Below are 25,467 nucleotides of genomic sequence, written 5' to 3' on the forward strand. Positions count from 1 at the left end.
GATCACTGTTGATCAACCTGACTATTCGTAAAGCGAAACGGGGATATTTGATGGGAAAGTACCCACCCATTCCAATTCCCCTCGCCTAACTGTTCTGCATGAATTTCTCCGGTTTTAAGTGAATATACGAAACTCGATTCTTCAAGTTGTAACGGTCGGATTGACCATTACTGGTTTTGGTATATTGTAATAATTAATTGCTGGCCAGCTACAAGGTGTAGGGTTAAGTAATATGTTTCCATGAGTGTACTTTTATGTTATTATTGCTTGTAAGTGTATATTATTGGATTGTGCTTTGCTGGATGTTAGATTCCCCTGTTTTTTACTTCCCCGGTTGGGGGAGCTAGCTGTCTTACAAAAGACCGTTGACAGTGGAATTTTCCAATGCTACGGGGTCCACGTCCACGGACGTTTACCCCGACTATAAAAAGAGCCAGTGGGCTTTAGGAAAAAGACAGTGTTTCCCCATTGATCGACGAAAGAGGAACGTCTCCTCAAGTTTAGTCCACTTATGGTGGCTAGACTGGATATAACAATGTAGCATCTGGTTATGCCAGCCCCTGTTGCTGTCCCAAGTCCCCTTTTAGAAAAAGCTTTGAATATGTGGATATTTCCGTATTTGATTAATTGATGCCCAAAAGAAGGAGCGAAGGCGTAAGAAAACGCATTTGTAACGGAATATCATTTAAGCTGAGGATAGGCCCACCGAGATAGTTTTGCTAACTCGGTGGTAAGGGAAGTGCCGATGGTTATGCCATAGGTGCGCAAGTTTATTGATTTAGAGATTTGGTAATTTGGTCTATGCAAGACACTCATGGAAACGCTCTGTAAAATATGTATAGCTATATCTAACTACGTACAATAAACCAATATATCCTACGAGAACGTTATGATTTCAAGAACAACTGTACTGTCCATTTAACCAGTTGTATATTCACTTGCTGTATATGTGTAAACGAACCAGGGACATACAAATATAAATTGTTATGTGAAACCCCCCCCCCTTTCTGTAATTCCGGCGCAAATATAATCTGCTCGCTTGGCACCCAGGGTGAGGTGAAAGGAGAGATTGAGGGATGAAAGTAGGAAGTAATCCAGAGGGCCGGATAGAAACGAGGGATAGGGGGGCGACACTTTCACAAAGTGTAGCATACTAGCTGTTGAAATATTTGTACAGCAAGTTTCAAAAGTAACTGCAGGACAGCACATGGAAAAAGGCAGCTACAGTTATGTTTATTGTCCGTGTAGTTGAGGTTGCCTGTCAAATAGGATAGAGATTGTTTTTTTTTTCCTTGACGTTGTAACGCGCTGACCTAACCACTCCGCCACATAGGTTGGCTTGTTCTGATAACAAAACACCATCATCATTATCGTCGGTATATCAAGACGAACGTTGCTTTACTTTTCCTTTCCATTGTTCTTTACAGCAGTAATTGTTTCTCAACCGTGGAGCACCGGCGTCAATTATATCGGACCTCGAGAGGTTCTCCTGAAATTTGCGACTTGCAGTCCGACCTGTAAACCACCTGGAAAGATGGCCTTCCGTTTGGGGTTCACCAGCGCTAAGAGGGATTCTTTACTTGCTATTGCTGGTGAGAAATCAAAACTGATTAGAGTGGACTGCCCCTCGTGCAGCATCCAAACTTGATCGAGCCGCTCTTGGGACTCATGGCCGGAAAGGTGAAGCGACTTGCAGCCCGAGCTGACATCAAATATTAATTAACGTGTTAAGTTAAAAAATACTGGGATCGGGGCATCGACTTTTAGAAAACAGATTTACCGGACTGCGGGCTCACGAAGGTTGAGAACCACTGCTATAGACCACTGGTTTGAGTTTTGAGTTGACGTTTTAAGTCCACTTTGTGCACAGTAAGGCTAATCGGGACTGGACCTACAATTTAGAGTGGAATCCGAACCACTATGTGCCTCCACCGGAAGACCACTGGTTTCGTTGCCTCAGATGCAGAGCGATCCACTGACGATCTTGAAATCGAAAGTTCTGGGTCCGAGTCCTGATCTGTCTCTTCATCAGTTTTATCTAATCATAATTCAACCTCATCGTCACGCTTATCTTACGGAGTCAAAAAAGGCGACGTTTGGAATGAAATACGAGTTGCCATCGTTGGCAAGAATGACTGAAAAACAACAAAGAGACGAATTACGTCGGAAGATTTTGCCGAAATACATATTCACGCTTCAAGTGCATTAAATGTTCTGCTTTAATTCAGTCATATCCCCTCTTTATCCCCCACTCCGTAAGAGAAGAGCTGCCGGAACAAAAAAAGGGTGCGCGGCGAAGTCAATGGTCCAGCAGCGGACCACCCAGATGGACCGGCGCTACTTCATATTCCAACTGGTTCATGTCGCCGCATTGTGGAAAAGATGCTGACGTGTATCATGTAATTCCCCCATTGGTAGGCAATCAATTCCAGATCTGGCAGGGTCCCACAGCCACCGCTTCTGTACGTTAAAAACAGGGGGCAAGGGAGCGAGGGGGCAGGAGAGGTGTCTTCGCGGGCAAATGGAATGTTAGAGCATCACGAAGGAAAAGGAGAGGGGGACCTTGACAGTTATGATGGTTATGCAAAACGCTAACATGATATTTCAAGATCTTATCTGCCCATCCGTTGTTGTGTAAATATTGACAAATCGTGCAGAGGAAGGAGTTAACAATCGATAAGTAATTTGAGGTTTCTAGACAAAACTCTTTTTTTATTTTTTAGAATGCCAAAACGCTTCGCGTGATACGAGGTGGATTCAAAAAGTTCTTGGAAATGATCCACTTTGGGGATGAGATGTGGCAACCCTGTTTCAAGCAGCGCTTTATATAATGGCAGTAGATAACAATAGAAAGAGATGGTACATAGGATGTCGGGTAGCATAGAAAGCGCACGGAAAAGAATTGCGAGAAGAGGAGGAGAAAGAATATGAAAAGACCAGAGAAATGAATGCCTAGTGTTTTTCATCCGAAGTATGTGCTGTAACAGGGGGAAAGAAGTGCAGGAAGTTACTCATTTGGTAAAGTGTAACTTTCCATCCAACATTTCGGAAAATCATCTTCTACGGGATCATTGAACGAAAAAAATTGTGTGATTTCCTAATTTTAAGATAGCAGCTGAAGTAAACAGTTGCTTTCAATTTTACGTTTAGGTTATCACATGCATCGGATAATGACTTGGTATTTACATCGGTATTGTCCGATATAGATGGTATCGGTATCGGAAACTATCGGTTGAATTTAATTTACCGATAGCGGCTGTTAATTTTCCGGCATTTCGATCGTCCTTGGGGTACGCAAAAACGAAGCGCGATCCTGCAAATTATGAACATTTTGATCTTGTACCAATATTACGTGAGAAACTGTATTTTGTGATTACATAACAGGTGTTTTTCTTAAACTCTGATGTATTTTTTATATTTTTTTAACGGAAAACTCTGGTAATGTGATGCTTATAACTGTAATGGAATACTCACCTACTAATATGAATCAATATATTGAACAGCTTTTAATTATAGCAATTTTCAAGCATCTGTATGGTAGGAATCTTTAAGAGTATCGATTGAAAGTGGTATCTGTTCAGCCTCAGTTTTAACAAATTAATTAATTTAACAATGGACACTTAGCGAATCACTTAATGAGAAGATTTCTAATTCTACTAAAATATACTGTAATGTGTTTTTCCATTATAGCATATAAACGAAAGACAGGGAGATTATTTTTATACGTATGTGCATTTTGAATTGAATTGACTTTATTGCTGGGTGACGTTCAGCTGTTGCTGGTCTACCACCTAACCCCAAAAAGTATAGTTTAAGATAAAAATAAAATAAAATTCAAGATTACAAAGAAAATAAACAAGAAAGTACAATAAAATACAATACAAATAAAATCACATACAATGGAACAATTTTAGCTGTGAATTAGATAATAAAGTAATTGAAGTCGAGGAAGTTGAAAGTTCCCAATATCTTGTCATAAACATGTGTTATGCTGATATTCTCACGGCTGTACCTCCGTTATCATTCATGTCCAGTCATATCTTTAAGGAAGCGTCCAACATCTAAATCCGCCATGTTAGTCCCCCCGCCCCTCCCGTAGCCTGTGTATATGCACTTCCAAAGATAGCACGCACGCGGACTTCCAAGGTTAGTTGATGAAAATGTGCTCGTAGATTTCCCTCGTTGCAGGTAAGAATAGCCCATTCATCCCAGCTCCACATAAGATGACATCGGACGGTGTCTCTAAAATTACCCAAAAGAACTCAAAGGAAGAGGGAAAGGGGGGTGGGGATCGGTCTCCTCACGTCAAGATGCGCGTCACGCGTCCCACGCATTCAATGGAACTTCGTGTGGGCGTCCGAAGTTTCCGCAACGGAAGTTTACAAGTTACTTTCGGAAAAAAAAATCTCCACCCTTAGCACACTCTCACACTCCTCCAGGTCCAAAGCACTGTCTTATTTTTGTTCCGACGTCTCATGCAGCGTTATTGATGGCAAAGAGTCAGGTGACTGCCCGTTTTCCATAACCCAGCCGTCTCCATTTTAGGCAAAACGGGAATGCACGTACACTCGATCAAAGCAGAAGGACAACCAGTACAGCACAAGTCTTCAAGGGACATCCATAATATTCAGTTCGGATGACCACTGGACTCCCATAGTTATCCAGTTTTATATATCTATGTATGGATATCCACAGGACATCTTCTAGGTGTCTTAAAGAGGCTGAAAGTCGTTCAAGATTGGATACCCAAGAGCAGTCCCGCCTTGGGAGATAAGCCAAGGCCCTTCAAGGGCTACCGCTCCATGGTTATTTAACTGTCCCGCCTTGTAATCAAGGGGCTCAGGGATCGATACCCACTGGAGGTACATAGTGGTTCTAAACCCACCTTAAACTGTAGGTCCAGCTCCGATTAGCCTATCTGTGCATAAAGTGTACTTAAACAAAAACTAATATCTGTAAATATCCAGAAAGGAGTATATATATATTTTTTTAAAATGTCCGGCCGTGGGATACTTTTTAATGTGTCTAAATATGAATGTGCTTAGAAATTGACATAAATATTGCTAACATGTTCTATACCTTGATACTGAAATACTTATTGACATTTATATCGTTATATTTATCGCATATAACATTAATCTTCATCTAAAATACCAAATGGCATTCATTTCCAAAGCATACCCACTGTTTCATAAATGACTGCAGGAGATTTAATGGATGCACAAGGGTTCTCTAATGAATGCTGTTATCTGTTGGTAAAATAACCTGTGCCAGGATAATTGGAGTTATAAGATTAGGGGTCTGGGCTGAAGTGTATTTGTGCTACATACAGGAACGACAATCAGTTGGAATCATCCGTAACATATGAGCCTGCAAAGCGAAGACTCCAGCATAATATTGGGCATTCAATCCACCATATTCAAGAATCCTGCAAAAGTATTTGCCAGCACAATCTCTTTTGAACTTCAAGTGTTAGGAAAAACACGATAATAGAACAGGCTTTCTGATTTTGTTGTAATCGTAAATATATCATCCCTCGCAATAAATTTGTGCTGCCAGTACGTTAAGTCTCCCACATGCGGCTGAAGGCTCCATTGTAATTCCACTCACTTCCTTCCGATTCCCCGTGTGTGTGGCAACATGGCTAATCTCGCTGGAAGCTACCCATTAGTTGACGCAATTACCTCGTTCTTCGACAGTCGCAGTGAGCCCGTGGCCTTAAGCCTGAGTTGTAGCACCACGTCATTGGTATTCACTGCACTTAACGCCGCTGCGATCATAAACAAACGTTCGCCAAGTTCTGCGATGCGAATTTTCGCAAATTAGCTCATGTAGCTGGACTTTGCCGCACTGGATGGTGGCTTCATTGTTCCAGCTAGCGTGTCTCAGGAATTATTTTCTACGTCTGTGTGATAGTCGTAGCGTAAAACCAGGCGTTCCTGTGTTAGAATATTTACCAAAATGAATCAGATGGACAATAGAAAAGCCGTTACAAGTGTAGAAGAAAATAGTAAAAAAAGATTAAATAAGGCTTTTGCCGCCATTCTTGAGAAACGAATAAGAAAAGCACGTTGTCTCTGATGTAGCTTTTCTTAAAATATCTTCATTATTAGCAGATTTATTCCTTATCGGTTTTCCTCCATGTTCCAATCGTTATTCTCATCAAGTACAATGATTGATTCCATAATTAATACGATTAGGCACTTACTCTAATGGAAATGCACATCTGAATTATTATTTAATTTTCCAGTTAATTATAATTATCGAAGTCCAAGACATGATCATACCATTTCTCTATGCGATATGGTTGATTCTATGTAACTTTCTAGGTCTTTTTTTTTTGGTAAGAAAAAAACTTTATTTGTCACTTTCCATACCTCTTCTGTGTATTAATAATGAAATAAAAATTATCCATAATTGAACAATTCTTATATTTTGAGGCGGGGTTTAATCACGATTGACACTCATTTTGACAAAACAAATTCCCAGACTTTTTTTTTTAGGAAATTTTAAAATTCTTTTAAATTTTGGGGGACAATGCGCCCGTGCGAAAAATTAATTTACGATGCTCAAATCTATTCGGCGTGCCACGTGACTTTTTATTTTCTATTTCGATTGGATAGCTAGCGAGCCTACAAACTGGGCGTGAACAAGACAGCGGTAGGTGTTAGATTGAGATGACGTCAGCATCTCACGCGTTGATTGGAGGCTTCGGGAGCTATGACTCGCTTCCAAGGATGAAATTCACGACAGCCAGAGATGTTACGGAATTAATCTCACTCTACCACCAGATGGAAACACTTTCAGGTGCGTTACGAGCACGGAGATCGTTGCCGAAAAAATAAAAGACCGTAACTGCACGTGCAGGTTTATATTTAGCCGAGGGTGTTCTTGAAGAGGCGGTTTTCATACAGGGATCCGGATTCCGAGAAAACAGCCACGAGTGAAAAATTCCGGACAGACGTCGCAAACTTCCGCCGCTATCTCCCGCTCGCATCATCACGACTTGCATTCAACAGGCGAGGTCTTCCTCCAACCTGCAAAGAGGCAAGACAAATCTCTGTTTCTTTGGAACGCGGCGGACCGAAGAGGCAGGAATTTCCTCAATAATCGGTGTTATCTTTCACACGTCAAGCACTGGGTCTCCCTCACAGGATGTCAACCGTGCTTTAACGACCCTTGCGATAAGCTACGATTCATAACCCAGCACAAGTTTTATTTATTCTGTACCCTCAGCACGCTTGACAGCTACGTATACACAGTGTTGCCATAACCAAGGAGCGCAATTACCCCTTGAAAGGTGATTTTCACCCAAATTTTCACTTCACCTGAAAAATATTGAAATCATGATCACAAAATTCCATCAAACATTGTCATTATTGATGAGTTGAGTTTTTGTTTAAAGATCTTAGTACAGAAAGGCTTATTGGGACTGAACCTACAGTTTAACGTGAGATATGAATCACTGTTCGCCTCCACCGGGACCACCAGTGTTATTAGTGTTTGTTTTTAAAGTGGCTCATACAAAAATTAATTCACAGAAACATTTTGTCTGGTTCGAAAGCTGAAAATAAATACAGAATCAACAGAAATAGGATTTATAATAGAGAAAAAAAATATATACTTTGCGAAAAATATGCGAAATATTACATTTAAAGTTTAATTACATAATAGCTAGTTTTGGGGAGGAGGAGAAGGACGAAACAGCCAAAACATGACATTAAAATAATAATGGGAGATTTTAATGCCATGGTTGAACGTGAAGAAGCATTCCGAGACACTATAGGAAACTGCACCAAGTGATTGACTTTCGACATCATCACTGAAGACCTTGTGTTCGAGCTGCGTCCTGGGCAGGGCTGTTGTTTGTGGGTATCCCTTCATCACTCATCCTCATCGTTGCTATTAGCCAAAAATTACCAAAGCTAAACTTCTTTGTTCTTTTTTTAGCGTCGCTTTTCGTACACTTTTGGCTAATTGCGACGACGAGGATGAGTGATGATTGTATGAATTTGAATTTGGTTATTTTATTTCGCTTTTTTGCCACTTTTGCCAAAACGAGACGATGAGTGATGATATGATGAACGGACACTCACAAAGAACACCCATGGTCAAGCCGGGACTTGAACCTGGGAATCGAAGCGCCTCAAGGTCAAGACGAGTACAAACATGTGGATAAAGTACGAAGGAAAGTCAAATGTATTTCGCAGTCCGAAGAGTTCAAAGTTAATGTGTGAACCGTCCCTGCAAATTTTGATGTTTTCATGAAATTTCTTCCCTCCCCCCTCCCCCACTTCACCAAAAATTTGACCTGGATTCCCGTGTGCCTAGGGTAATTTTTTCACCAATCCTCTTTCTTCGTGTGGCAATACTGCCCAGGGCATCGCCAATCCGTCAAGCGGTTGTGAGGAAGTTGCTCCTTCCTCCTACAATGCTTTGATCCTTCTACTTCAGCTCGTGCGCGGATTGGTATCCAATCCTTTCGCAGGAAACTGGAATTTCTCGTACTCTTGCATGCAAGAGATGAACTTTAAAATAACAGATCACTTGAAATCTTGACACTTGATTTTTTCTGGCTTTCCCTGGCTTAATGTTGGCCGTCCAGCAAGCAAGAACCGAAGGAGTTGATCTGCTAAGACAGATTCCATATATTTCATAATCCTAGTTTCTTTTTTGCATCAGGGCCTCCCCGATGTCGCAGTGGTAGCTTCGTCGCCTTGTGATCAAGGGGTCCCGGGTTCGATACCGGGTGGAGGCACATAGTGATTCGGATCCCACTTTAAACTGAAGGTCCAGTCCCGGTTAGCCTTACTGTGCATAAAGTGGACTTAAAACACTAGATCAATCCAATCAATCAAATTTTTTGCATCATTACTATATTAACCCTGCATATATTATATCTACAAGACCGGACGCACGTTTTTTCTCAGGGGGCAGCAGTGCTCAAAGGGGGGAGGGAGAAGTGTATCACCCAATTAGGAAAATTATCATAAAGCATACCCCCACTAGGATAATTTGTATAGGCATCCTCCACCCACTGTGTTTTCTCCATGTTGATCCATACAAGCATCTCCCACCTTTTCCAAAACTGTGCAAAGCACCCGCCATCCCAGCTAAGAATTTCCACTTTGAACATGGGGGCAAAGTAAGGTTTAATATGTTGCCCTTCACTTATAAATAATCATATTTTACCTTTTATTATTATTATTATTATTATTTTTAATAAGTCATAAAATTGAAATTGAATATAAATACCTTGGCACTTGAATCAACTGTTTAAATAGAAATTGGATTTGACTTGCTTCGCTTTCCGTAAAGATCTATAACTTTGTTGGACAGTCCTTTGTCTTTTTCACGATGCACACAGATAACTTATTCTGCTGTCAATTATGACACCTCTCATCCATGTTTTCACGATATAATCGCAGAATTCGATTGCATGAACTTTTTCTGATATCACACGATGGCAAGTGCCCCCCCCCCCCTTCTGCGGGCGATAGATGTATATACTATATGCAGGGCGTCTGGCTTAAAAGCGTTTATGGAGAACCACAACATACTCGACGACTGAGCAACTAGAATAAAACCCACTTGATTCTTCACCCCCCTCCCCCCACCTCCACAGTATTTTCCCAATTGTAGTACCAACTACCAATAATAAAGCATATATGAAAAACTAGTCACTTCATCCGTATCGTGATATTTAAATCCTACATTTTCAATTTCTTGCTCACAAATAGAGCAGAATTACGTAATCGGTGTTGTAAGGAAAAGTTCCTTAAACTTTAAATCCACTACTTTAATAAAAATATGGCTCGAAAAGCCCACCACATCTCATGCAGATGTAAGTGAATACTGATCTTACTTTTCCCTGCAAGAGACGAAGAAAGTGTCTCATCAGCCATCACACATTTCAAGTTTTATGATATCACTACGCACGTGCTGATCCCGAAATTTCCGGATCGTGCCGCTATTCCGATTTCAAGAAATCATTTACCGATTTTAGGGATCCCGAATCGTCATGAAATCTATAATAGTCGCATATTAAGAGTGCTTAATTCCCGAGGTTCATACACTGTAAGTGTCTGAAATATCTAGTAGGTTATACCGTTCATGGAGACCATAGCCTTCCAAAAACCATCCGACTTTTTTCCTGCCCAATTCAACTGTGTTGGTCCGTGAGGAATTATGAGTTTCTACTTTTTGCTGTTATCTGTCTGATTATTTGACTCGATTTATGAACACGTTTTACTTGATACGAGGGAAAAGAAGACACGTGTTGACAAGCGCAAGAGAGTTTAGTTGTTTCAGAGGACAATGAGTTCTTATGTATCCCTTTCTCTTTGACATATTACTGTGTTATCTTCCTATTGCCTATTGGCTGTTTCCCCTCCAAAGGCTATCACTAATTGTAAACCAACTCAGCTCCCCTTGGATGCGTAATGTTTGTCATTGCTACTCTTTTTTCGTCCGGTTTTCTGCATCGCCAGGCGAAATTGCCGTAATGAGAGAGAGAGAGAGAGAGAGAGAGAGAGAGAGAGAGAGAGAGAGAGAGAGAGAGAGAGAGAGAGGAGGGGGTGCAGGCTAAGGGGGAACAGGTTGCGGATATAATATTTGCAGCATTCTTTCCTAATGAACCGAATGATGAACCTACAGATTCAAGCAGTGGTATGACTTCTTCGATCTATTACCAAGCCGCAACCGAGACGGGACTGTGCCATACAAAGTCTACAATCACACTTAACAGCGCAGCTATTTCTTATTGAATTGTTTTCTTTCACTACGCATTTTTGCTACTTTCGGCTAATCGCGAAGATGAGGATGATTGGTGAGATGTATAAAAGGACAGTCACAAACATATATGGACAAACACAAGCACCACAGAGGATTATACTGGCTGTGAGTCCAGACGCCAGAGCCTCGCTAGTCTGCAAAATGCTGTCCAGGGTGCATTACGTGAAACGGAGGTTGACATTTTGCTGTTTAAGGAAAATACACCCCTCCACTCCTTATTGAAATTGGCATTCCCGTTGTTGTTTAAGTGATACGTTTACTGTTATTAGTTTATAATAATTTACTATATTGTTTGTAGTACTATTATGTAATATATGTAGGGTTATCGGGAAAACGTACTTAAATCACAAACTGCGGTGTTTTCATTTAAGGTACACTGAATCACTTAAATAAAATGTAATAAGTGTAATTTTATATTAGGCATGTGTGAAGATTCTAAACAGTGATGATCTACGTAACATGTATATCATGTCAGCAATGTTTGATGTTAAAAGGATCTACATAAATAAATATAAAATTGCCTTTTCTGACTCACGTGCTTTTTCCAGAACAGCCTAGATATGTTGTTTGTTTGATTTTCTTTATTTTACTTCGCTGTGCTAACTACTCCGCCACGGGAGCCGGCCCTAGATGTGTTGTATTAACGGCCTAATCCCTCTTATAAAAATTCTGTCAATGCCCGTGGACTCGCAAACATCGTTTCAGAATATCGACTTCCTTTCCCCCACATTCGGTTCGGAGCAGCCATACTTAAGGTAGCGATTATTAAGATCTCCCACAGAGAACTTCCCAAGGTGCAACTGTCTCATTTCTCACGCATTTCGCCACCGAAAACACTCTGGACATGGCCAGAGCGGGAATCAAGTTCATCAAGACGCCGGCCGAAAACTAGTTTCGCATTCAAGTTCCAACAGCCGTTCGCTAGTCCGCCCCCCCCCCCTCGCCCACCTCACACTGGTCAGAGTCATCGATCAAGGAAGATGCTTCCAGTTACAGGTGTTAAACACCGAGGTAATTAACGACGATGGCCACCAGAGGGCGGGGAAGCCAGTGGCGCTCGTGTATAACGGCAATAAAAAGAAGCGCGAGAGATGCCGGGCAATAATCTGTGCTTTGCTTCGACAGATTGTTTTTTGTTAGCTATCATGTTGCCTGATTATTGCACAGTCATAACGACCGATGATAGTAGGGTGAACATTTCGCCACCTAGTGGGAAGCTTAGAAAACGCTTGTTTTCCTTCCGGTGGCATGTACGCAACCCAAACAGTTGTGTTTCATTTGGTTTATTTTACTTCGCTTTTCTGCTACTTTTGGCTAATCGCAAATATGAAGATGAGTGATGATATGATGAAGGGACACTGACAAAGAATATCCATGCCCAGGCCGCGATTCGCCTAACCACTCCTCTACGGCGCATAACAGTTGTGTGTCGCGCTGTGGAGTAAAGATAAGTAATAAGTCTTCGGTAGTTCATTGTGTGTCCGAAGGGGGGGGGGGGTTGTTGGTTAGATATGCATTATATGATGTATAAGTGCAGGTGCAATTGTTAACATATGAACGTTAATGTAGTTGTTTGGACAATAGTAAGTTCTTTAGATTTTTCTTAAAACTTTGATGGCAAATAATGTTAGTCAATGGTTCAGGAAGTTTGTTCCATTCCCTGATCCCTGTAACAATGAAGAACTTGTTATATGTGGCGGTTTTGTGTTTGGGATTTCTAGATTGTGTTTCTTGTGGATGTTACGTTCGACCGATGTTCTACGAGAACAGATTTTATCGGATAAGTATTTTGTGCATCAAGGTGTGTGTTAAGTATTTTATTCTATTGTTAATGTTTAGCCAAGAAAGTTTCTTTAAATAGGGGATACATGTTATTTTCTCTTTAGGTTAAATATGAAACGTATTGCAGCATGGAAGATTATAGAAGTGAAGTCGTAGTGTTCAAAGAGTCCCGATTCCCCCTAACCATATTTAAATAAGTCGGGCGGAATAGTTAGCACGGCGCGCTAAGACCTCCAGGGTATCTGGCTCGAATCCTGGCCTGAGCACGGTGACGGCGCCAAGGGAAAGTGGCTGAGGGGGCGCAAAGGAAGCAAGAAAATATTGGGGGGGGGGGGCTAACGCACCCTGAAAAGTGTATTAATGCAGGCTTACAATGATGTACTGCCTGGAGACATATATTATTTATTCATGAAGAACTACTATCTGTCTAGAAAGTATATGATCAGTTGATGGTGGTGTTGGAAGCAAAACTTCTAATATGGAAAATTTTAAGGTCAAATGTGAGACTGAACACACCATTCCCACTTCAAATTTGAAAGCAGATAAAAAAAACAAATTGGAAATAACCAGTGTGTTAAATGCAACCCCCCTTAAAATGACTTTCGGTTACCATTTCCGTCATTGAACAGCTTTCAAAACGAATGTTAAAAATGGTAATTACGTGGCCTCCCCGATGGCGTAGTGGTAACGTCGTAAATTTGTAATCAAGGGATACCGGGTTCAATACCTGGTGGAGGCACATGGCTCAGTAGTTTGGATCCCACTTTAAACTGTAGGTCCAGTCCGTATTAGCCTTTCTGTGCATAAAGTGGGCTTAAAACAACAATTCAATCAATCAATTCAATTCAATGGTAATTACGTAACATATTATTGAGTATCCCGCTTCTTATTGAACGCAGTCCCTCCGTAGAAGAAATCCTTGGTACGCCAGTGGTCCTTGGTAACCTAAAGGGATATAAATCGTCGTTAATAACCAAAATACAAACAAAACACCTCTAGCTTAAGCTTGGGAAACGTGATGCTTTCAGTTCGCTCTGTAGCAATCCCTAAGCACGGTGCAATGACCTGGCCAATATGCGCCCCTTACACGAGACGCAGTTTCCGAAGTTTCCGCTTCATTAGCGGATAATGTCTCCCTCCGATAAATAACAGGTAACAACTTGTTGATTCTGGCTGCAGCTCCCTCTCCAATTTAGCAGTAAATTTCGTTTCCTTCCACCCGCCCCCCTCCCTCTCCATCCAACATATTTTTGCGCCGGAATGAAATTGAAACGTTTTATCTATGGCGCACGACTGAAAAGGGGATCAGGCCATGGTATCCTAGCAACCGTCAAGTGTTTCCTGTTGCGCACTCTCCCGTGCGCCTAGTTTTGCTATCCTACGTTCCTATTTTTCTCCCCGCTTCTGTACAGCAAGTGTTGCCAACGCCATGATTGAATGGCGAAATTCAATTTGTGATTATGACATTTTTGTGGCACACTAACGTGCCCATATAGGAGGCGAGCACACTTTTTATTATTAGTCAGTCCTATATTTTACCGTCTTTCCGATTTTTTTTCAAAAAATGAAAATTGGGCCAAAATAGGGGCATGACCTCCATCAACCCCTCTTGCAAATGGCTGGTAGAGGGAGATTATACCCATAACATCTTTGGCTGTTATGCATTTGAAGTTTCGGAACGAGTCCCAACTCTCGAAGCAGTCAATCAACGAAGCGAGCCACTGACGTCATCTCATCCCAGAGCCTATCGCTAAGCCCCTGCTCAGGATCTACACGCCCACTAGGCTCACTAGACAGACTCGAGTAGTCCGCTGGAGATGTTCCGAAAGTAATTCGACTATAGCTTCCTTCACTCTTCCTTTCAGGAGTTCATTGGTCAAACCCTTTAGAGTCACCACTTGCGCAGCTACTTGTTATCGGGTCTCCCTTTTTGGACAACACTAGAGCAACCTTGCGTTCTGACGTTACCCGGGGAATGCTTTTATTGATGGGCTAATGCCCAAGTTGTATGGCCGGGCCCCGTGGCGGAGTGGTTAGCACATCGCGCTGCGACGCCAGGGGTCCCGGGTTCGAATCCTGGCTTGGGCATGGACGTTTGTGATGTCTATTCATCAATTTCATCATATCATCACTCATCCCCATCTTCGCAAATTAGCCAAAAGTGGCACAAGAAGCGAAGTAAAATAAATCAAATCAAATCAAAAGTTGTATTGGTAGACTAGCTACGTTTAGTTCTCTTAGCATAAATAATACATTTTCAGTATTTTTATGTTAATAGAACCAAACCTAACAACGTAGGCATTCAGGGTGCGAAATCATTGAAAACTGGTGGGGGGAGAAAGTTCTTAATCTTCAACCCCCTCCCCCACAAACATGATGTGTAAATTATATGATATACATATTTGTAATGTTATTAAAAGTAAAAATAAATTATTCAATTAAAAATATTATTATTATTAATAATTATATAAAGGAAATTAATTTGTTACTTTTATACATATCAGATAGTGTAAAGCAACTAACTAATTTCTTTAGTAACTGGTTAAAGATGTTAATAAATTATGAAATTGTTGAAGTGGTTTTGTGTACGTTTTTGTTTTAGTTTGTTATTTTATGTTAATATAAATCAATTATATTTTACAGTTATGTTTTGCATTCTTGTTATTGTACGTATTGATGTAGATTTGTTATGATCTCTTGACAGAGAGAAAGCATTCAATAGTCACATCTGTGTCTGTTTTCGATATTATTCTTAGTAAATAAAGTATATTTGTAATTAAAAGTAATTGCTTATCTTTTGTTTGTTATAACAAAAAGTCTCCCCCCGGAATTTTTTGGTGGGGGGATTTTTGAAGCCAACATTGCTGGTGGGAGGAAATCCCCCCTGTCTCCCACAGGATTTCGCACCCTGTAGGCATTCCTCGTCTAAGGTCAGAAGGCAAGGTTCAAAAAGGGAGACCCCTTGTTATCTTTCGCTCGTTTCCGAGACTGGCCGACAGAGTGTATGTGGCGCGTGGCCTGTCGTCTGCTGGCAGACCTTGCCAGCTGTCACGTGAGTACTTCCACCCACTGGCAGGAGTGCTGGAGACAACGCGTGCTTTGTTCTCCGCCAGTCATAGCTCGTCGTTCCCTTTGCGAGCGGAATTTGAACACTTGTTTGTCATATTCACAGCGGAGGGGAGGGAGAAGCAAGCAACACATAAGAAGGGTTGGTGGAGTCGTAACCCTCTTTGGCCCAGCATTTCCTCCCGTATAAAAATGATTTCAAATGCACCGACTACTCAAAAAGAAGACATACTATCCTAACGCCCCTTACGGCAATATTCCTTACGAAAATCTTGGGCTACGGGAATCTTCGAACTAAACCATTTACCAAGAATTAAGAGTTCGAGCTTTTTGTTGCTGTTGTAAGTCCACTTTATGCACAGATAGGTCAATCATGACTAGACCTACAGTTTAAAGGGGAATCCGAACCACTTTGGATCGAACCCTGGACCCCTTGATTACGAAGTGACGACTGATGACATTACCACTACGCCACTTGACGGGGAGGTCCTCAAGAATTAAGGATGAACCATACCTGACAATTTATAACGCCTTCAACAAAACCGTAAAAGGATACTCAGTGGAGGCAACGACAAGTCGCAGGGCATCATATCGTTTATAAAGTTTTAAGTTCACTTTATGCACAGAAGGCTAACCAGTACTGGACTTACAGTTTATAGTGTATGCCTCCACTGGGTATCGAACACCGGACCCCTTGATTACAAGGCGATGACGTTAACACTACGCCATCGGGAGGTGGTCCATAGAACATGATTATCCTGGTTGTGGTTCCAGACGCTAGAACTAGTTGGAAAACAAGTAATTCCTTGTCGTGTACCTTGTATTTTGTCAGGTGACCCTTTCTAAAGACACCCAAATGTCAACGTCTCTTCCACGCAGTACACCCTGGACTGCGTTCAACAGGCTTACGAGGTTCTGGCGCCTGGAACTGCAGCCCAGGATAATCTTCCGTGGGGTTCGTGTTGTGTCGTCCCTATATGTTTGCGATTGTCCCCTCATCCATCTTATCTTATCTCCATTCATCCTCTTCTTCGCGATTAGCCGAAAGCGTCAGAAAAGCGAAGTAAAATAAAAAAAAAACAACTAATCAGTCAATCAATCTCATTTCGTCAAGTTCTGCGCGAATATTTGCTTCCTTTCGCATCTACGCACATTATTCTATCAACACCGCACATATGTGTGTGTGCATATTGATTTACCCCGGCTGCGACGTCACACAACCGGAAATCGACCCAATTCCAGTTCTCGCGTTGGCAACACTGCTCAAAAGTGCTGCGTCACAGAGCCTGCTCTCTTCCCGCTCAGTTCCCGAGCCGACACCGACCCGATCAGGTCACGACCTTGCCTCTCCCGCTGCGACCTAGATTGGCCAACCGCGAAACCGCGGTTCTCGACGTTGGCGCTTTCCTCGCGCTCTACACCCTACCTCAGCCGTGGCGGTCGTGCTCCGCGTGTCCGTGGCGAGAGGGAATGTCTTGACGCGTCAGTTGTACGCTATGTTGATTGACCAACAACCCTTGGGGTCCATGGCCGCGGGGCGAGTACAGAAGAGGGAAGGACTGCAGCTCAGCCTCAATGATCCTTCTCCTGATCACGTGACGTCCTCGTCCGTCCAAAGCTCGGTGTCCGAGGAGAGCGAGGATGACGTCTGGTGCCGGGATGCGCTGGTGAGTCTTCCCAGCGCCTGTTTATGTGCATGTATATGTGTACCATTCAGTGGCGTACCCAGAATCTTCGAAGAGGGGGCGTTACGTATCCCTTTTTTTGAAGTTAGCTCTCACTTTGCCATCTTTTCGTGCCTTTGACGTTCCTTTTTAGTGAATACTGGACCAAAAGGGGGTGTTATGACCCCCACCAAACCCTCCTTGGGCACGCCACTGAAAAAATAGATTGATTGATTTCGTTTATTTTATTCTGCCACTTATGGCTAATCGCGACGATGAGGACGAATGATGATATTGATGAAGGGACACTCACGAAGAACACCAATGCCCACGCCGGGATTCGAACTCGAGACCTGTGGTGTATATGATAGATTCGTGACACCGTACGCTATTTTCTATCAGCGAAAGCAATTCATATCTAGATTCGCTTGAGTTTTCTAGAAGAATAATGCTTTACAAAATCAGATTTTATGTAAGTTAAAAAGCGATCAATACCATAAAAAAATTCAATTTGAGTACTCGGGAGGGGTTGGTGAAGACCGATAGCCCCCCTTCCCGAAATACACCCCTCAATCTGAGTCAATATTACCACTTATCTTCCTCCATTGAAAGAATCAATTGTGAAAATTAAAGTAAGAAAGAGATGCCCTCATCCACTATTTTCTAGATTCACGCGTCAATGTTTACTATACTAGGCAGATATAGTTCAATCCAAACCCTGTACGAGCAGAAACGCATTGGATGTAAGACATCAAGAAATGACACGACATTTTGATATCCACCACCCACACTTTCATGACACTGGATAAATATTGTTGTTGTTGTGACGTTCCATCGAAAGGTTATCTGTACGTCATAGATATTGTTAACAACCCTAGAAATTCAATCGATAGCGTCACATATGCAAATTCTATTTCTATTACAGGGTTATGTTCCGATTAAGTCTAGCGGGGAAGGGGAGTGAGCTGGGGATTTCGGAGATGAATACTGTGAGAGAATAATATTTTTAGGAATTTTTCTACAGCATTGCGTTTGAGGGTATTTTGTTCCGTTCATCTACTCCACTCCACAGAAAATACTATACCATGTGGTAAGAAAATGAAAAAATATTATTTCATCTCCCAGAATCCTTTCATGTTATGCAATACGGTACCTCACTACGCTTTTTGTGTTGCTTGCCTCTTAGGGAGATTTTTCACTCCTAAGCGAAAACCGTCGCGTGTCACTTGAAGTCCAACTAATCGATTTCAGGTTTATACAGTGTGGAACATGCTGTTGATTAGATCGCCTCAGGTGACATTATGTCTCGTGCAGATTCGGCGAGTAAGCTCCCTAAGAGTTGGGTGATTAGGATGAATGATCTGGCAACCCATTCCTATCCTTCGTAGTACAGCAACTTGTACGTACTTTGGTCATACCGTTTCTTTAACTAGATATTCGTATAATTTCCTTGTTCCTGTAAAACTCAAAACCTTCAGACACTATTTCTCATCTTTGCCTCCGTCGCAGACACAATTTTGAAACCATGACAACGTTTTCATCTATTTGCAATATTTCATTTGACTGCTGTCGATTTTGCCAAGCTGCTGACCACTCTATCCAAAATCGTGCATTTGAGAAGTATTCTTAAGAATTTTGATCCCTAGTGAGAAGAAATTTGAAAAAACAAAATCTTAAAATATGTGGCACAATACACCAAAAACTTTTTGCTTCCATAATCTTATCTTATTATAGTATAAATATAAACAAAACAAAATAAATTGGGATCCACAATAAGGTTGAAACTAAGTTGAAAGTTGGAGATGAGGACATCCAAGAAGTTAATAAAAAGTGTATATGTAGGTAGTATTATTTCCACGTCGTCAGGTGGGTCAGAAGAAGATGTGGATGCCAGAATAATGAAAGCAAGAACAGCTTTCTAAATGCTCTCATCGATATGGAGATCCAACCAAATAAACATCAAAACAAAAATCATATTATTTAATACAAATGTAAAATCTGTTTTACTCTATGGATGTGAAACATGGAAAGAAACTCAAAAGTATAAGAAATAAGCTTCAAGTATACATAAATAGATGTTTGAGATTTATCCTTGGAATCAGATGGCCAGAAGTAATAACCAACCAGGAGTTGTGGAAAAGAACAAACCAAGGGGAAGTGCAGAAGGAAATCAGATACAGGAAATGGAAATTGATAGGACACACCTTGAGACAAGACAACGAAAACATAGCAAAAAAGGCGTTAGATTGGAACCCACAAGGTGCAAGGAGAAGAGGAAGACCCAGAAACACTTGGAGGAGTACAGTACAAAGAGAAGCAGATAGACAAGGGAAGAGCTGGATCGAGATCAAAGAGATTGCAAAAAAACAAAAACAGAATCCGCTGGCGTGCATTTATCAAGGCCCTATGCCTCCAAGAGGGGTGAAAAGGACAGTAAGTAAGTAAGTAATCTTATCTCGCATTTTCACTCCTATTATGTTACAAAGTAGCACTCTTTTAACTATTATATATATTCACAAAAGAGCTAAAGATAGATCATAATAGTATCCTGTATTTAGTAGTAAATGGATGGTAAATATTTTCACCTACCGTGCACAACTTTGTTAAACACGTCTGGAGCCCTCAGATTTTCTTTGTCTGTACCTAAAAGAAGAAATACAAGAACTATAAAAATATTTATAAGCGCCACAAGTCAACACACAAATTCATCTGTTTTAAAAATTAATTTAACAACTTGCATTTTTTTAGCTGTTCTTTGAGAGTTGAATGATAACAATGTTGCTACGTTAGGTTAGAATATACTTCATGAATGAAGAAACACACAGGCTCATCTACAGGGTATCACATTTCTTACCAAGTTTAATCATTCAAGTTCTTATAGTTTTGGAAGAAGAAGGGCCAACCTCCGTGGCGTAGTAGTTAGCACAGAGCGCTGCGACACCAGGGGGTCTCGGATTCGATACCCGGTGGAGGCAAATAGCAGTTCGAAACACACCCTAAACTGTGGGTTCAGTCCCGATTAGCCTTTCTGTGCTGAAAGTGGACTTGAAAACAAAACTCAAGAAAACTCGTTTTTTGAATAAGTTTCCTAACTGTGACTACCAAGAGGACAATGCCAATTCTCTTCCTTAAGGTGCCACCTTGAACAACGCAATTTTAAAAGGAACTGTTGATTATGATAGGAATTCTCAACAAAATAATTACAATTAGAATTAAAGTTCAGATTTCATAGACTATCACAAAACACCTTTGTGTCTTACTTGGCTTACCTTAACCATCATCCGACAAAACAACATACAGAAAACATTAATAAAATATTTGCATAGAACACCATTGCAATACTTACTATAAATACAGAACGAAGTATTTTTTTATAATTAATAGTAAGTATTTCAACAAAGCACCGAACATGCCCAGAGAAAAAAAAATGTTTGATATTTCCGCTGAACAAATACTTTTTTAAATAGGCGACAGACAATTAATTGTTTATCAGAACTAAATTATTTTAGTATTATTGCACATTTGTTTCGAGTTACCAAATGATTTGGTCAAGATTACCAAATTAGTAAAGGTTATCAATTTTTCTATTATTATCGTTAAGAAAATTGTCAACCAAGCATGTTTGGTTAATACAAACAATTCATTTTTTTCTGTGTGCCTCTCCGGTTTTCAAAAAGCTCGTATATCACATCGTCATTAAATATTTGATAATTTTTCAATAATCAGTATTTATAAACTTGACATGATCTATTGCGAGAAAAGTGAGCCAGGAATTTATTTACTAAATATATTCCTTTATAAACCGACAACATTAATTCAATTCAGAATTTTTGGCGGGGCTCGGTGGTCTTTTCTCTTTCCGAATTTTTTGCATTTATACACGTTGGGTGCCCTTTGCTTCAGCGTCCACGGCAACATGACAGCAACGTGTAGCAAATATTATTCATGCATGCACGCACAAACACATGGAAATAGGCTGGATGGAGTAAAACTCATTAGTTCCAGTGTTGCCAAGTCATTATATTCGCCCAATTTGCCATGGATACAGAATGAATTAAACCATACCAAATACATTTTCTAGGGTCGATATTGTGATTCTATTCCTGAGTAATCTACCATAACCTTCCATAGAACAACATCCTTGTACTACAAGGCTTTGTTCGGAATTTCCAATAAGTGGTTATCTCTGTTTGAACGTTGCAATGGGATATGTACGGGCTCGAGGCAATTGTGCTTAACAGCTTATCTACAAGCGTATGCCGTCTGATGATAAATCCGTGGTAATGTTAATTGTAAGTTTCAAATGTCTGGTGTTTGGGTAGGCTGTATAAATTTAATATTCCACACCACACACACACACACACACATGGGCCATTTAATTTTAGAGAAGTCCACATGCCTCTAAAGTTTTAAAATAAAATTTATATTACCTTGCACTGATAATAAAAAAAGCAATAGTCACAATATAATTTAAATTAAAACAGTTATGGCTATTTTCAAGATAGTTTTTAACGGAAAATAAAAACATGTTCAATTCAGGAAGATATACGTTCTAAGCTTCATTCCATCGTTTTATTCCTTCCGAAAATAAAACCAAAAAATTCTAGGTCTCTGGTGTTCGTAAGAGGGAGGGGGATAGTGTCCCCCAAGCTATGAACCCAAAGTATTCCTCCAGCTATCAATTTCCACTTCGAGCACTGTCTCGATCAGTATTTTGAAGCATTATAAAATTGCCTGGAAAGTTATTTGAAAATACCTAGAAAAGTAATGGAGTTAGTTTTGGGAAAGTGAATAGGAAACCTGTGCTGAGAGTAGTTACACAAATAAGCAAAGAAACAAATATGAACAGAACATCTTTTTGTGACCAATTGCATTACAGTAACTTACTCCAGCATGTTTCTCAGCCCCTCAAATTTAATTTTGTTCCCAGACGAGGAAGTCAAATGCGTTCCACGATAATTAAACTTCAGGGTGGGCTAAGACAAGTTTACGTCATCAGAGATAGAGTTACACACAACATAATATACAAATGGTCGTGGGGCGAGAGAGGACACGTGACGCAGAAGCGTTTAGTTTAATTGGATTTCAAATTATCCGATATCCGTTTCGGATGCAACGGATAATCCAGATATCCGAATATCCGGATAATTCAAATATGCAGATGAAGGCTTTGTAGAAAATCCATACAGTGAAATACGGACAAACGATAAAATTGTGCGGATAATGCACACATCGGATATCCGGAAATTTCGAATAATCTGAATACCCCGGTAAAATTTTATCCGCATTTGGCTATCCCTAGTTTAGACCAGTCGTTCTCGACCTTCGACAACAATTTTACTTGTAAATACCTTTCTGATTTTTCAAACTTTATTCATTCATTAATATGTACTAGCCGGCCCCCGTGGCGGAGTGGTTAGCACATCGCGCTACGACGCCAGGGGTCCAGGGTTCGAATCCTGGCCTGTGCATGGATGTTTGTGAGTGTCTATTCATCAATTTCATCACATCATCACTCATCCTCATCTTCGCAAATTAGCCAAAAAGTGTCACAAGAAGCGAAGTAAAATAGAGCAATTCAATCAATCAATTAATTAATCATCTCGAGACATGCTCAAGTATTCCAGGAGCTGGAATTTCTCAGTTTTGACTCTCTTGGGTATCCTTGCTCGGCGACAAGAATTATCGACGACGAGGCATCGTTAAAGGAGAAAAATGGCGCCGGTGTCGCTGCTAAGAAGTAGGTCCTTTCGCTCTACAAGCGACCAGCCGCAAAGTTGCGATAAATCAAAAACATTCACTTATTCTGCGAGGCGCGGCGTATTTAATGTCATAGCCACCGAAAGAGCATGTGTGGTTTTTCCTACCTTTTAACATGAGTTAATAGCTTGAAAATGCTACTGGCCTACTGTGAGAGACAAACCAGAACACATATTTTAAACGTGGATAATTTGCGCATTCGCTTCCCGGTTAATTTTGCGCATGAAGGATGCAGGTAAGCACATGTTTACATGCGGACATAATTTATTTGTAAGTAGGTTCTGCTTTCGTCGCTGCCATTTGTCTACACCGAACTAGAGCGGTCATGTACGCATTGATTTATTAAAGGGAGCAACATATTTACTCACTAGTTCTAGTATACCGAAACTAATAGGGTGTGGCTGGGTTTAGTGGCCGTTGAAGTTTGCTAATTATGAATACTAGTTTCGTAAAACTCTAGACTGACTTATATGACACTCCTTATTTAATTATGACTTATAGTATTAGTATTCGCTGTGTGCGAATCGGTTACTGCTGCCGTCTGAAGCACCGCTACACCCGCGGAATCACCATAACGATATAGTCCCAATTTTGATTGATTGAGTGTTTTAAGTCCACTTTATGCATATTAAGACTAATCAGGACCGGACGTACAGTTTAAAGTGGGATCCGAACCACTATGTGCCCCCACCGGGTATCGAACCCGGGATCCCTTGATTACAAGGCGACGACGCTATCACTGCGTCATCGGGGAGGCCCGTTATAGTCCGAATCCGCGACATAGTTGTAATAGTTGGAGGGGAGATGTGGAAGGAGCGACAAATGCACCAGGAACTTTAAATAAATTCAATTCCGGTCCAGGAGAGAAAACCAGCAAGCGTAAATGGGTTCTGGACCGTAAAGAACTTTTATCTGTAAAGTATTTCAATTCGGTCCAGTAATCTTTTTTTCCGGATGAATTTAAACACGGTTCAGGAACCTTTTTCTCGGATCAGTTTTAATCCGGTCCAAGTTCCGTATTGAAACGAAACAATACGCAAGTTGGACCGAATTTAAATTGTGCGAGAAAAGAGGTTCCGGTCCTCCAGCGGAACCCAACAGAACTCATTAGAATTTATGGGTTCCTGGACGTTTAACATTTAACAACCCAACCCAGAGGCGTAACACGGAAGCAAAAGGCAGACGCCAGCCAATGCTTTCCATCTACGTATTTGGATACTACTCAAATTGAAAATACCGCGTGATTTCTTCTTTTACAATTTCTCTAATAATATTATAGGTTTTATTAGTAGTAAGGCAGGCCACATAAAAAAAATTGACGCAAAGGATTGACGCTGGCCTATATAATCGTGAATTAGGACATATTCAGTTACATAATGTATTATTATTATTATTATTTTGTGACACTTTTGAATATAGAATTGTGTGGGGACCAAAACTGACACTTGGCCCACACAGTAACTTTGAAACAAAACTAAAGGCACAACATCGGACATATTTTTATTTTACAATATTTTTATTTCACACTCTTCAGCACTTTTAACAAAGAAGGGCTTTAAAGGTTATTTCTAAGAGGCATTTTCCACTAAATTAGGAACCGACTTCCGTGGTGGAGTGGTTAGCAGAGGGGTTATAGTTTCGAATCCCCGCGACTGAGCATGGGTGTTCGTGAGTTTTCTTTCATCAGAAGATCGCTCATTCTCATCGTCCCGATTAGCCAACAGTGGTAGAAAAGCGTCGCCGAGAAGAAAAAAGAATAGAATAAAGAAAAATCACTAAATTACGAGAATATTGTTTTCAGTAGAGCTGCCTGAGCTTTAATCTTTGACTCCTCCTCCATCCCTAACCCGTTGTGCAATCATGTAATACATTTTTATCGAACTGTTAACAATAAAGGGGATGGCAACTCTGCGACCACCACAACGTCACAGAGAAGAGACTGAATTCAACGGCGGCTATTATAAGAAAAATATGTGACGTGGTACACAAGATAAACAGACATGCCTGGCCGTGGAAGTGCGTCATCGCGAACAAGAATAGGCGATCAGTCAAGAGATGCGAGGCTATTATAAAATAGAAGAGAACTGGCTTATTCAGCCGAGCGGAAACCTCATGGTCAATGGAGGTCTGCACGAGTTTTCGAACGTTTCAGCACGATTTATCCCTCATGACCCCCCACTCCCACCCTATCTCTCGTTGCTGGCCACAGACGCAATGACTGCACATTATCTGCCAACATAAAAACGGTCTCTTGAAATATCCCGTGGCGGAGTGGTTAGCACAGCGCGCTACGACGACAGGGACACCGGATTCAAATCCCGGCCTGGGCATGAGTGTTCCTTCATCAATTTCATCATATCATCACTCATCCTCATCGTCGCAATTAGCCAAAAGTGGAAGA

The 25,467-nt window shown here is 40.9% G+C and overlaps 2 protein-coding genes across 2 annotated transcripts in view; one reads left to right on the forward strand and one right to left on the reverse strand.

Moving 5' to 3' along the window:
- The window catches only part of LOC145985415 (ATP-dependent DNA helicase Q5-like), a 360,878-nt gene that overhangs the window by 178,590 nt on the left and 156,821 nt on the right, over nt 1-25,467 (reverse strand). Inside the window, exon 4 of the mRNA XM_083119414.1 lies at nt 19,896-19,949. The gene's annotated coding sequence lies outside the window, so the exon portion shown is untranslated. The remainder of the gene's footprint in view (nt 1-19,895; nt 19,950-25,467) is intronic.
- The window catches only part of LOC145985414 (uncharacterized), a 254,264-nt gene that overhangs the window by 50,157 nt on the left and 178,640 nt on the right, over nt 1-25,467 (forward strand). The gene's annotated exons all lie outside the window — the stretch shown is intronic.

The sequence above is a fragment of the Lepisma saccharinum genome, chromosome 3, assembly GCF_977018435.1.
Source record: "Lepisma saccharinum chromosome 3, izLepSacc3.1, whole genome shotgun sequence".
NCBI lineage: Eukaryota > Metazoa > Arthropoda > Insecta > Zygentoma > Lepismatidae > Lepisma > Lepisma saccharinum.